General features: G+C 37.9%; 1 long non-coding RNA gene across 1 annotated transcript; it reads right to left on the bottom strand.

The window, feature by feature from the left end:
- Positions 1 to 10147: 10147 nt before the first annotated feature.
- On the bottom strand, positions 10148 to 13314 carry LOC134477550 (uncharacterized). The gene is made up of 3 exons (XR_010049568.1): positions 13192 to 13314; positions 11730 to 12942; positions 10148 to 10864 (listed from the first exon to the last, which is right to left on the bottom strand). It is a non-coding gene; the product is annotated as an uncharacterized LOC134477550 (long non-coding RNA).
- Positions 13315 to 13784: the final 470 nt, after the last annotated feature.

The following is a 13784-nucleotide window of genomic DNA, read 5'->3' as shown; positions in this document are numbered from 1 at the left end:
TTGGCATAAGATACATAGATGTTGTTTAACAAGTATTCATTAAATGAAATCTTAAATAGAATAACAGATCATTAGATGGGATAAAATAATAAATCACTAATGGTAACAATCAAAACTATTCCAGTGGAAGAAAAGAAAGGAAAATGAGATATTAAAATAAATAAAAAGCACCTCTGTCACCTGTGGAACAATTTTAGGTTCTCAATAAACAAAGAACTTCTTGGCCTTGAGGAGTTTTTGTCCTATGGATGCTTAGTTTAATATTCGGCAACAGACTAAGAAGAAACTCTCTGAAGTCTCCCAGTGATCTTTCTTTACGTAGCTACTATGCTTTGTGTTTAGGTGTCCCCCAAAGCTTCATGCAGTCTAAGACTTTTTCAAAAGTCAGTAAACCTAGACTGTATGGTGCTGGGATTAAGGCTCTGTGATTGCTAAATTGGTCCAGCGATTGGTTTGGCGCTAACCTAATTCCAGCAGTATAGATTCAATTAAAAAAGGTCAGAAAGATACTGTTTAGGTCTCTTGTTACTTTTGCAGTATTCTGCCACCATGAATAGTTGCCCCTCAGCCATGTGCTATCCCCTTCCTGGGGGCATGGAATTATGGACTGAAAACTCTACAGTCCTTCCCCCCCCCCTTACCTTAGGGTGTTGGACACTTTGACTTATCAACCAGAGAAGAGTAACTAAGACAATAGCTTCCTATTTTCTAGCTCCCTGTCCTATAAACATTAGCTTTTTCAATCCCCCCTCTCTGATTTCTGTGCTCCTCATCACAAGACCACTGAACTGTGTTTAGGTTCTTCCTCTATCTGCTGCCATCAGATAGCATGGAGTATAGAAAGGTGGTGTGCTTGTCCAACCCTGGTTTCTGATTCATCTTCTCTCAAGTATCACAGTTCTTCAACCATTGTCCAAAGTCTGAAGACAGCTAATAAATGTACATTTGTTCATTTTTAAGGTATTTTTTGTTTGGGAGCACGAGTTCAACCTCAATTTACTGATTCACATCGAGACATAAAACTCAGATGCTGTGTTTGATTAGTATTGTACTTTACACAAAATGATTTTCCAATTAGAGGAAAACTCACATTAATCTTTGAAAGACTTAACCTTCACCTGCAAACATCTTAACAACCCATTTTCATCACTGGACAGACTTTAAGAAAGTATAAAGAAAGGTCCAAGAAGCTGTAAAAGTAAGTAGGTAGAATTTTCATTTTTTAGGAAAAAAGTTCAGTCACCTTTTAATCTAATGACAATATCCTGCTTAATCACCCTTTCTTATCTGTATCCTTGGTTCTGAATTCCCCATGTAATCCACCATGGCCCTCACTTTTTTCAAAATGTTTATCAACAGAAATTCTTGCCTAATTGTCCATCCATTCATAGTCCACCTCCCACTCAGGGACTTTACAGATGGGCTAAATCCAGTAGTGAAAAGAAAATAACTCAAAGGTTACTGGCTTTGCCAGGCGGCACCTATTCCTTTCAGCAAATACATTTTGGAGATAACACTTCTGCCTTTGTGGTCTAATTCAGGAGAGAATCTCTATTGGATCATAAGGACAAGGACCTTTTGTCCAGTCACTGTGAATAAATATTAATTAGATCTGGCTTTAAAATAAGCCTCCAGAAACCTGGATATTGGATAATTGGAAAGTTGGAAATATTAGATAATTTTAAATAACAGTTAACCAAATATATATTTCTCCACCATAAGAGCAATTAAAAAATCCATTCAAAGCAACTCCTATTTAATTGACCTCCAGGGAATGATACCATTATACTTGGGAAGCATTTACAGATTTTTTGTTTTGTAATTACTCTTTTAAGTAATTAATTCAATGGTATGTTTAGAATCGCTTATTTATTAATTCAAGGAATGTTTACTTCTGTCCTATTCCCTAATGAAGTTTCCTAATGAAGGATGGATGTGGTTCCTATTTCCAGGGAGTACACTGTTGCCTGAAGGACTAAGATAAGTAACTGAGTCCAATATAACATAAATCATATATGTATAATATAATATACTGTAAATTCTTTCATTTGATAGAGACAGGCTCAGGGAGTGACAGGGAGCACAGGAGAGATGCTGATTTTTCAGACCACAGGAAAAGGCAGCTACCATTTCAGTGCTAGATAATGAACATTGTGCCTCAGCTTATTACAGGCAGTTATGAACTGAAGAAACTAAGAGATGGAGGAAGCAGTAAACCAAACATCACAACACAACAGCTATCTTTGGGGTCTGTGAGGAGCCACTGCTTTAGCTAGGTCAGCAGATCCTCTTGCTTAACATTCACATTATCATCAAAGCAAAGGGAGAAAGTAAATGTGATGCACTTAATCGGATGAAGGAGGAAACCAGAATTCTGTTGGCAGGCTTCATAATGGTAGCAAATAAGGGAGAAATACAACCAGCAAATGAACATACTCTTTAGAGAGTAGTAATGCCTAACCTGATAGCTGTGAGTGGGCTTCAGATGTATTGCAGAAAATGAAGCCCATCATTCCTGAAACTGTCTTCTCATTTTTAAATGTATACACATGTGCCTCTTTCTGGGAAGAAATTTATAACGTTGATTAAGTCATCAGAATGTTACATCTAAATGTTAAGGACCACTTCTGCATAATGATTTGTTATGTAATTGCAATAAGTTATGACACCAAAATATTCAAATATGAGACTTAGGCCTTCCATATTGTTAAGGCTTATTCGTAGAAAGTCCCCAACACCTCATATGGTCATAGATGGGGGAATTTGGAGGTGACTATATTTAGAGTGAGTGTATAAGTGTGTGATACCAGAATTAAGAGTATAGATAACGGAAGCCTTACCTTTAGTATAGGTGGCACTGACAGTAGGCTTGTCTGGATGAAATATAGAAGGGCAGAAAGGGCAGAAAGCTGCTGCTGCTGCTGCTGCTGCTGCTGCTGCTTCTGCTTCTGCTTCTGCTTCATTGCTCCCTGCCTGCTTTGCCGTGCACTTACTCCTCTGCAATGTCCCCTACAATGATACCCCATCTTGGACCCAGCCAACTACGAACTGAACCTGTGAGCTGAAATAAACCTTTCTTTCTTTAACTTTCAGTGTTGGGTATTTTGTCTCAGCAGCAAGAAAAGCAACTCATACATATTAGCTATATGATCTTAATGTTATTTATAAAAATAACTTAAGTGCAAATATTTTATTACTTATTGGAAGTTCTTCATTTCTAAGTCAGGGTGTATTGTGCCTTGGTTAACTGTTATTTAAAATTATAACAGCAGCCTCGGCCACAATCAGATGCATTAAGAAATTGCTTTTCTAGCCTTAGCCCTTATCAACTAAAATTCAGTTGATTTACCTTTTGGCTTCTGCTTTGATTTCTCTAATAGGCTCCTAACTAGTTGACTACTACAATTTCTTTGTCATACATTCATAAACACCCTTGCTCTGCCCTATTTCCTTGGAGGGCTTAATTCCTATCCCTACCAAAGACACTATTGAAATTTAGCTAAGAATCCAGCTAAATAAATGGACTGAGATCATACCATTTGCTACACAGAATATAATGTATTCCCACTCTGTACATTGATTCACTCTGGCTATAGTCTGTGTCTGTTATCAATAAGTCCACAGTGTCTGGATTTAATTTTTCTGAAAAAGAAACCATCAGATGCCTGGCTTTAGGGAGATGAGCAGAAGGTTTTGAATAGCCTTAAGTTTCAATGACTTGCTTTTATTCAGCCTATCTTTACCCTACCTCTAAATCCTCCATCTTTCTGGAATCCTGCAGAGTAAACTGGTTGCCTGATTGTCGATACCCTTTTCAGCAAGCACTTATGTTTCAGCTCTTTCCACACTGCTAAGGTGGAACCACCCACCGATCAGCTTTCTCTTTTCTAAAATATTAGTGATCATCTCATATATCCTATGGTCTCTTTCCCCATTTTCTCTGTCCTCTTGTATTTCTCAATTGTTTTATTTATTCTCAGGAATCTCTCCTTGTAGAAGAGAGAGAAAATGGATGGCGGGCTGGTCTTGCATTCTTCATGTGCACTTTTTCTCAGTTCCTGCTCTCTGGCTGCCTTTCGTCTGAGCCATCCGTGATTCCTGCGGTAGCTGATTTCCAACTTTTGTTTCCTTGTAAACCCTTCCAGCTCTGTGCCTCATTCCCATTCTTCTTGGTACCTGATACCTCCAAGTTCAGAGCCCTGCAGAGTCCCATTGGGGATGGACCTGCTGGCTGCCGTCGGGTGCCCTGTGGCGGATTCTGTGTCATGATCCCTTCTACCCCGCTAAGTCAGTTATCACTTTGCATCTTTCAAACATGCGAAACACCTGCATATGACAATAATCGCATTTTCTTCCTGGGTATATATCTTTGGATTTATCTTTAATTTTTGTGAGACCCTGAAAGGAACAGGATATAAACTTACATGGCCAGCACAAGAAGTTTAATAAAAATAGGCAATATTTACTCATAAAGTCACCGATTAATAATGAAGATTTTATATAGAAAAAATCATAACATAACAATCACAGATAGCTGTTACATTATATCATCTTAAGTTTCTGACATTTCTTTTTATTTCAGTTGTTTGTTATAATTTTAATTTTAGTCTTTATGGAATACAGTGTGATATTCAATATGTAACACATTATCTAACATGTAATGATCAAATCAAAGTAATTAACACTTCCACCTATTTAAACTTGAAAATTTTTATTAACACATAATAATTGTACATATTTATATGGTGCAGTGTGATATCTCAATACATGAATTCAACACATTAAATCCAGATAATTAATATTTCTATTTCCTTATCATTACTTTATGTCCAGAAACTTCATGCTCCTTTTGTTAGTTATAAGATACATAATAGGTTATTGTGCAGTATAGCCACCCCACAGCACTGTGCACTTTTATTTTTTTGGGTTGCAGAGTATTAATAAATTTTCAACTCATAGAAAAAAATAGCTGCAAATATTAATTTTGCATATTTCTGATCATCAGTTTTATTCTACATATTATAGTAGTGAAAGGAAACATTGTTTATAAATATTAGGTAGGTGCATGGATATTTTGAAATAAGCATCAAAGAAATGTTAATCATTAAGCAAATAATTGAGTTATTGTTTTGTGCAGTTAATTCAGTTATTGTTGTGTGAGTTGTTTTAAAGACATTCTCCTGGATATTATCCCAAATGATCTAGACTTTCTTAGTTCGGAAACTGCAGCATGTTTTTTAATAGAGTGTCTGGTCTTGTAACAGTGTTCTGCAAAACTGATGAAAGAAAAGCCTGAAAGAGAAACCATCAGAAGTCATTTTATTTAAAGCTGATATGATAACAATATCTAACACAGTTCATGTGTTGTCACTGGTAAATATTTAGCTTGTAGTGAGCTGATAAGATAATTTCTTAAGCAGTATAAAATTAAGATCATTCCAGGATAGCTACAACATTGTTTAGAATTTCAGGAAGACTTCAGTTCCAGGATGTGAATGGAGCACACCCTCCCCTCTTCTTCCTGAACAATCACTGAAATGATAACAACTAACACAGGAGAGAATTCATATATCAACTAAGAATAGAAACAGAACATCAGCATACAAAAGCCACTGGTAAATTTCCACAAGATAGAACTCAGATAATGTAACAAGTAATAACAGAGAGAATTCCAGCGCTGAGTGGTCCCAAAGAGGCTGAGATCAAGGGCTGGTCAATTTTAATGATGCAGTTTACTGGAGTCCAGAGTTGATAATTATCAAAACTGAATTTTATTGCATGCTTGTTAGATGCCAAATAATGTCCCATTCAATCCTCATGGATTACAAAACCAATACTATTGCTAACTCATAGCTGAAGAAACCAAATCCCAGGAAAGTTAAGTGGTATTTCCAAGATTTTACAACTAATAAGGCAGAAGCTACATTTGAAACCCAACTGACTTAAATCTCATAACTGCTGTGCTGTACAGAGGCTGTTTTTCAGTTGTTATACTTACTTTGTTTTATATGCATATTTCAAACTTTAGGGAGCATTTTTATTCTTGGCATTTTATCTGCATTTATAAGTTGGAAGGTACTCAAAGTGTGCACTTTAAAATTGAGTTTGTTCAGCTTATTAAAAATAAGCCAGCATCATAAACTCACAGATGCTAAAACTATCTGTAATATAATTGCACCACAACATTTGCCCATTCATATATCTCTTAAAATTGACAGTTCTTCTATGAGAATACCACGCATCTATTGGAAGCATCTGACTGTTGCCTAATGTTTAACTGAGCACAGCATTCACGGGTTGCTCAAATGGAGTAGATAATACAGTTTTTCAAGAGGTACCTATATACCAACAAATTCAAAACCACTGGCACGGACCTAAGACCTCTAATGTAACACATTGTATCTGCTTTATTTTTATTATTTATTTGTTTATGTATTTTGTCTGTTTGAGACAGGATCTTGCTATACAGTTCAGGATGGCCTTGAGCTCACCTTATAGCCCAAACTGGCCTCAAATTTGCAATGATCCTCCTGCCTTAGCCTCCAGAGTGCTGGGATTATAGGAGTGAACCACCATCCCCGGCTGTGTTTACTTTACATGCAAATGTAAAACTTGTATGGTAAAGTTTGCTTTAGAGGTAAAAAATTTTATTTCAAAGTTTGCTCAAAAGCAAGTTAAGCTAGGTACTGCAGGTCCCCACATAATGTGTCTCAGTGCCAGCTTGTGTGGATTCCCTTTCCCAAGGCACAGGAGCCTGGCGGGCATGTTTAAACTGCAAGATTCTGTGCCCAGGGACACTGCTGGCAGAATCCAGGGTTACTCTTGCCACAAGTTAGTCAGTTGGATTCCCTCCTCTCAGCATTTGGAATTGAGCCTTCCAGTCCTTGTAGAAAAGAACGAAGGACCACACAAGAAGGATAAAGCAAAAATCTTCATGATACCCGGTTTCAGTCCCTCTCTGACACCTGGCTACATTGCAGGCTTTGGTCTCTAACAAAGTCCTGAGTCCTTCAAATAAAAGTTTCCACTTTGGCTTTAGCTACTTGCTATTTAGTTTATAGATCCCACAATGTATTACAATTCCTTACTAGTCCAAGAATGTTTTCTTAGTTACTTTTCTTTTTACTGCCACAAAACACCTGACACCTGAAGTTCAAGGAGGAAATTTTATTTGGCTGACAGTTCATGGAAGTTTCACTCCATAATCGGTTGGCTTCAAAGCAGGTAGGCACATGGCAGCCGGCAACTGTTTGTGTCCGTGGAAGACAGCAAAGGCAACAAGAGAAAAGGGGGTGACAAGCTCTTTATGCCCCTTACATTGTATCCAGTCTACCAGGATTAGGGTGGTGCCCTCCCAGTCAGTGGACTGACCCAGCAGTTGCCCACTCTTAATCCTAACACTGCACCATGAACCATCCATACATTCTAGATTCATCCAGAAAAGCCCCATCTAAAACTGCATGAGGCTTTTGAAGGACATTGAGATACAAACTATAACATGTTTGTTTTTATGTTGTATTCATTTTTCAAGTATTGAAATATTTGAAATGAATTTGTACCATGTCTTCAGACTCTTTTGTCTTTGGGGAACACGGTATTAAACCTTCTACTCAAAAGCTGCTGAAGATTCTTCAACAAGAATGAGGAGTTTCACCACTTTGAATTACAAACACCTCCTTGACAAAGCATGAAAGCACCACGCTTCCAGTGTCCACCTGAATCAGATTTGCAGGAAATTCTGTCTTTCTGAAAAGGTTTTCTTGTTTATGTTGAGTTGTGTCTAATTTTGGGGGGCTGAGTGCAGCTCACACAGGAGCTCTGAAGACTCACAGACTCTCCCTGCTGTCCTGAAGCTGCTGCCCTGTGCTTATTTGTAAATCTGTTAGCTGGTTCACTGGGCTGTTCTAAATACAGAAAAGCATTTCCATCAGTCTCTGATGGCCAGGGAAGTCAAGCTACTCACTACCACTGTAAAATTTAGAAGGAGAAAGAATGTAAAAAAACAAAAATAAAACAACAAAAGCACTGTGAAGAACAAGTGAGAAACGGAAGAAAATGAAAATGCAAAAAGTAACAGTCGGAGAGCAACAAATACAGGAGGCCAAAGAAGACAGAAGCCATGGCAGAGGTTCAGGCAGAGCTGCCCTTGACCCTGACATGGAGGCTGCAAACTGCAGCAGGGTAAGAGAGATTCAAAGGAGAAAAGATAGCTGCTCCTCAAGGTGACTGCAAGGGTCCCGCGACCTGAAGACAGCATTTTAGACAGCCCCGTACCTTGCTGAGGCCAAGCGGCCTACCTAGACAGATATTCAGTGAAAGGCACGGTGCCTTGGGCATGGCAGAACTCAGGGTCGGGTTTGAATTTCCTGACGTGCCCAGCTCAGTTCAGCTGCCAGGAAATATATACTACGTGTCTTTAGTGCCAACCATCCCTGACAGTAGTTTATGACATACAAGGGATTTTCCTAATCCTAATCTTGATACCCACAGTCCTGGGGCTCATAGGTATGCACTTTATAACCCTTAAACTTAGGAAAGTTAAGAACAAAAAGGAGTCATTTCCAAGTTCTCTTGATTCCACATCTCACATTTAATTCTCCACATCACAACAGACTTAAATTCAATGTTAATTTAGTGGAATCGCAGCCCTAGAAAGCAAGCAACAACAAGAATATCTTTTCTCTTTATTTGAAACAAATAATTAGAAAGTAAACAGATACTAAGAGAACAACTTTTATAAAAGCATGTTCTAAATTCTTTTTTATTTAGTCCTACATTTGCCTTTACAGGGAACGATAAGAGAGCATTTATGGAGCATTTCCGTGCCGGGCAACGCGATAGTCATTTTACATTCCTTAAACTCAGAAACGGTCACTGGATTTACCCAGCTCTCAGTGATGAAGTACTGAAGCTCGGAGAGATTAAGTAAATGCCACGAGTTATAGTCGCACGAAGGCAGAGTCTCAGCTGAACCAGAACCTAACCTGGAGCTGTTTCTCAGTCCTCACACTGTGCCCCTGGACACAACACTGATAAGGAAAAACATTCTTTCCCACCAGAACTATTTTTTCGTCAAAAGTGGTTTAAATTTTTTAACTGTAGTGATCAAGAGAAATTATTTTCCTGTACTACTCTTTACCTTACAATTCAGGATGGAGTTGCTTTTCCACTTGTACTTTTTGTAACCTTGCCAAATATTGCCATATTACCATTAATTGTATAATTATCTTTATTTACAGAAGTCAGAAGGTTTTTCTAAAAATGAAAGGCATCTGATTTTCTACGTGTGTGTGAAGATGATGGTGTTCATGCTAGACTCTTACAGCACATTCTTTTCTTTGTTTTTCTGTGCCTTTCTCCCTGGCCACTCCGTGTGACCAATTGTTCCTTCTTTCAGTTATTTTTAATGATGTTTCTTTTTTCCTTTTCCTTGTTTTTACTGGCTTTATCAAGCCACATTTATCCCAGTCTTTCTCCTGATATTTTGAGAGTTTTATCCCTTTGTCTTTCATAAATGACCACCTCCCTTCATGCTCAGAAGGACACTCCTTCTTTCCTGTTTATCTGAAGATATGTTGTCATCTGTTTCTCCTACCTCAAGGACTCTGGTTTTCCACTTTTTCCTCATTCCAGTAAATACAAACCTTTAAAACATATTCACCCCACTTCCTAGTATTTTTTCCCTGCCAGCTGCCTTGCCCACCATGGAATTTTTGGAGAATTATTAGTCCTTTTCCTATCACTAATTGTAATATTTTTCTGAGGCCATTAAAAGCCTTTCATATGGCCCTCTCTTTTACAGCAATGTCTAACACTTACTGGTCCTAAAACAATGCACTCTGTCTGTTTGTACTTCAGGAAAAATATATATACATACATATTTTTTTTCGGTCTTTTTTCTTTTTATCGGTACCGGGGATCGAACTCACGACTGCCTGCTTGTAAGGCAGGCGCTTATGCCACTGAGCTAAATCCCCAGCCCCCAATAAATATATCTTGCAAGCTTCATTGTTCACTACTGTTCCCTCTCCATTATATCTCTATACTAAAAGGTTTTTTTTCTATTTTCATGTGCAGTGTCATTTTTGAATACTTTTCTTACATGGAAAGCATGAGGAATATATTTTTTGATTATATATATCCAAAATTTAATATCATTCACCTTTGCAGGAGAATAACAATTGGCTGATATTGGACCTCCGATGGGAGAGATTTTCCTCTGGCAATGTGCGGGGATCTTAGTTCATTGATCCTTCTAGTGTGACAGATGAGAAGTCTGATTCTCTTTCCTTTGTAGGAAATTTATTTTTTCTGTCTATAAGCTGATAAGATTTTTCTCATTAGCTTTGGACTACAGGAATGTATTATTAAGCAATGTTACTAGGAGCTCATTGACTCCTAATATGAAGATAAGTCCCATTAGTTCTGGGATGTTTGCTACCATAATTAATGTCCCTCTTCCTGTTCCCTTTGAACATTTTTTCTAAAATTCCCTTTAAAATTATGGTTCGTTTGCTTACTAAAACTCTTGGATATTTATTAAGAAAAAATATTTTCTTGTCATAATCACTTTGCATTTAAAGTATGTCTGGTTATTATTCTTCTTTGCCTTTAGTCCAATCTTAGAAATGGGTATCTTCTCCTTTTACTGAACTATTTGGTAAGGAAATATCTTTTCTTAAGTCTATTAAAGTATCCTTTCTTCCATGTTTGCAGTTCTTGAAGCGTTTTTTTTTAATTGTATACTGTTCAAATTTTCATTTCCGTCCACTGCATCTTCAGCTCAGTATGATTTATTCTGGTACTCAAAAGAATTGTTGTTCCATGAGCTTGTCTCAGAACCTCAGGTTTAAGATTCTGATCCCTGAGGAATAGAAAGTAAACAAGGAGAGTGAAAAAAAAGAAATGAAAACAGTTTTAAAAATAATAAATCTGATACGTGATTTTATAGAGATCTTAGTTTTAGCAAACAATAAAAATTATCTGTTTGAGAAAAACTGAACACTGATAATTAGTAATATAAAACAATTGAAACTTTTAAGTGAGATAATAGAATTGAAGTGATATATTTAGAAATGTAATTTACTGGCATACGTTGAAATGTTTATAAATACATTCATGTGATGATTAAGAGTTGCCTGAAGACAATGGGAGTAATTGAGTGTGGTTTCAGATGAAATAAGATGAGCTTTGATACTGAGAAGGGCAATCCTTCTTTTCCTCTCCAGATATTCTCAGACTTTTCCTATCTATATATTCTTTCTTGGTGACATTTTTAATAGAATAATTAGACTTCTGAAATAAAGGTCTCCAAGGAGCACCAAATTGGAAAGTGCTAGATTTTTTAAAGACGTAGGCCTGCAACAGGCACACCATCCTATCTTTGCATTGTTTTGACTAATGAGAGACAGAAGGCCATTCTAGATTCAGTGCAGGAGGGAACCACACAGTGGTGTAAACCCTGGACGGCACAGCTCATAGGGCTAATTTTGGGAGACTTGTACCCATATTGATGTGTAAATTAAGACTTCAAAGTTTTAAAGTTGCTTTGTCTTCTCTTTCCCAGGTAAACATTGCTGAACACAAACAATTTGTGGTGGGTAGAGAGGTCATGGCCTGTTTCCTCCAAAGCTAGCACTGGTCCTCCCCCCCAGGCTTGCCAGGATTTTGGTCCTACTTGTACCAAAGCAAGGAGAGAGAACTGCAGTAAGAAATGCAGAAGTTTTTACCTGGGCAGTGTCACTGTAAAAATGGCTCCACCCTCTGAATTTGGCAGATATTTGGAGCTGACTGTATTATCCTAGAACAGGTGATTGTGGCAGAAATGGTCAGACAGAATATAAAGTCTTTTGAGATCTCGCCTTGAGTCACTTGAAACATTTCACTCTATTTTCTAAAAAATAAACAAGGATATATTTATCTGGTTCTCTGTGCGCCTGGAAGTACAGGTTTTATTTTGATTATGCATAAAGACTTTCTGCAGGAACCTCTCACTGTTCATTTCCCATCTACCCAAAGCAATCCTCTGGGGAAAAGTGAGACCCGCCCTCTGTCACATTCCCCCCACAGACACACTGCTCGTGCATCTTTGAGCCACCAGTCCCCCAGAATGACGTTGACCTCGGTGCAGTAGCATTTCCTTCACTGGTGACACTGGAGAACCAGCTGAAATCGTTGATTTTCTGGAAAGCAGTCAGACACCAATCTATTTTGTCTTCCTAATAGCAAGGAAGGCATTAAACTCTCCAGTGTATTAACTGGAGATCTTATTCAATGGGGGAAACACCCAACTCCATGGGTGGAAATTAAGAATTTACAAATTAGATTTACAATTAACTCTGTTAAGTACCACTGCCAATATGACTAGACTCTCAGTGTTGATGATGAACTTAAGGATTAACACTTGGCTTTTGTTTAACTCCTTTTTGCAAGTCCCAAAAGGTGACTTATCTCACTTTTGTACAGTATCTGATTTCTATTCTATCTTGGTGGCTGAATTATGACTTTCATTCCCCTATCTTATTATATGTGATCTGTATATACCAGCTGTGTTCACAGTCCTTTTCCTAATTCAGATGTTTGTTTTGAACACTTTTCCACATACTCCCAAAGATTTTTTAAACCTTACTACTTTATGTAGATAAAAAAGAGAACACAAGAAAATATGTAGAACTTCACATTTTAGAAATAATTTATATCCCCAAATCCTTATTTCTTACCCAAAGCAAAGACTAAATACTGACAAATTCCCCTTTTCTCTCTTTCCCTGCATAGCTACACAAATATTTATAGTTAGGGAGTGAGACGCCTCACTGACATAGGCAATGTGAGTCAGAGTCCTGGGCCATCTTGGTAACCAGAGCGGCAGGCAGTGATGACGTCAGAAACCTGGCTGTGGCTTGTTTGTTCAGGGCTTCTATGCTGAAGAAATTCCAAGGTGGCCTCAAGAAAACAGGAAAAGGTTTTTACTCCTTTTGAGAAGTACCTGGAAATGATTTCTAAACAAATTACCTAGATTCTTGCAGCCTTTTTTAACACTTCAGTTTGAGGATTTGGCAATAATGTAAGGCTATATAAACACAGATTTGATTTTATACATTTGCTAATGTATTAATTTTGACTTGTTTGTCCCATACTTTGGACCTTAACTGTTCCCCAAAGGTCACGAGTTAAAACCTCAGTCTCTCCTACCTGATGCTCTTGGGAGGTGGGGGAAACTTGAAGATGTGGGGCCCCACGCCCTTCCTCTTCCTCTTTTTCCTTCCTAACCGTGAGGTGAGCAGTCCAGTCTCCCATGATGATGTGTCACTGTAGGCCAAATGCAGCAGAGCCAATGAATCATGGAGTAGAACTTCCAAACTGAGCAAAATGAACCATTTCTGTTTGTAAACTGCTAATCTCAGGTATTTGTAACAGTAGAACGGCTGACTAGGATTATGAAAGCATCCAGTGAAGAATGGTTGTGCCAGAACCCTAGATGTTGCACAAAGGCTTTTTAAAACATGGCTTGCGGTCACTGTGCTGGATTTAAGTGTTACTGAGTTCTGCTTAGACTCCATTTATGCTGATGCCCCACTTTCTTTTCAGCCACTCTAGGTTTCTCAGGTTCCCACTTCACATTTGCTCTACCTTATCATTGTTTTAGCTTATCATTGTTTTTAGGTACTTTTCAGGAATCTTATCCACGGAACATACACAAAGTTGCAATATTCTAGATTATTCATAATGCTAAGCCACATGAACTCTTCGCCCTGCGTCTCAAAAGGGCTGACCATTTACTTAAA

This window comes from Cavia porcellus, unplaced genomic scaffold (genome assembly GCF_034190915.1).
Source record: "Cavia porcellus strain 051 isolate PalLab524CR breed Dunkin Hartley unplaced genomic scaffold, mCavPor4.1 scaffold_9, whole genome shotgun sequence".
Taxonomy (NCBI): Eukaryota; Metazoa; Chordata; class Mammalia; order Rodentia; family Caviidae; genus Cavia; species Cavia porcellus.
The sequence above is the reverse complement of the archived record's forward strand: the minus strand, read 5'-3'. Positions and strand labels throughout refer to the sequence as shown.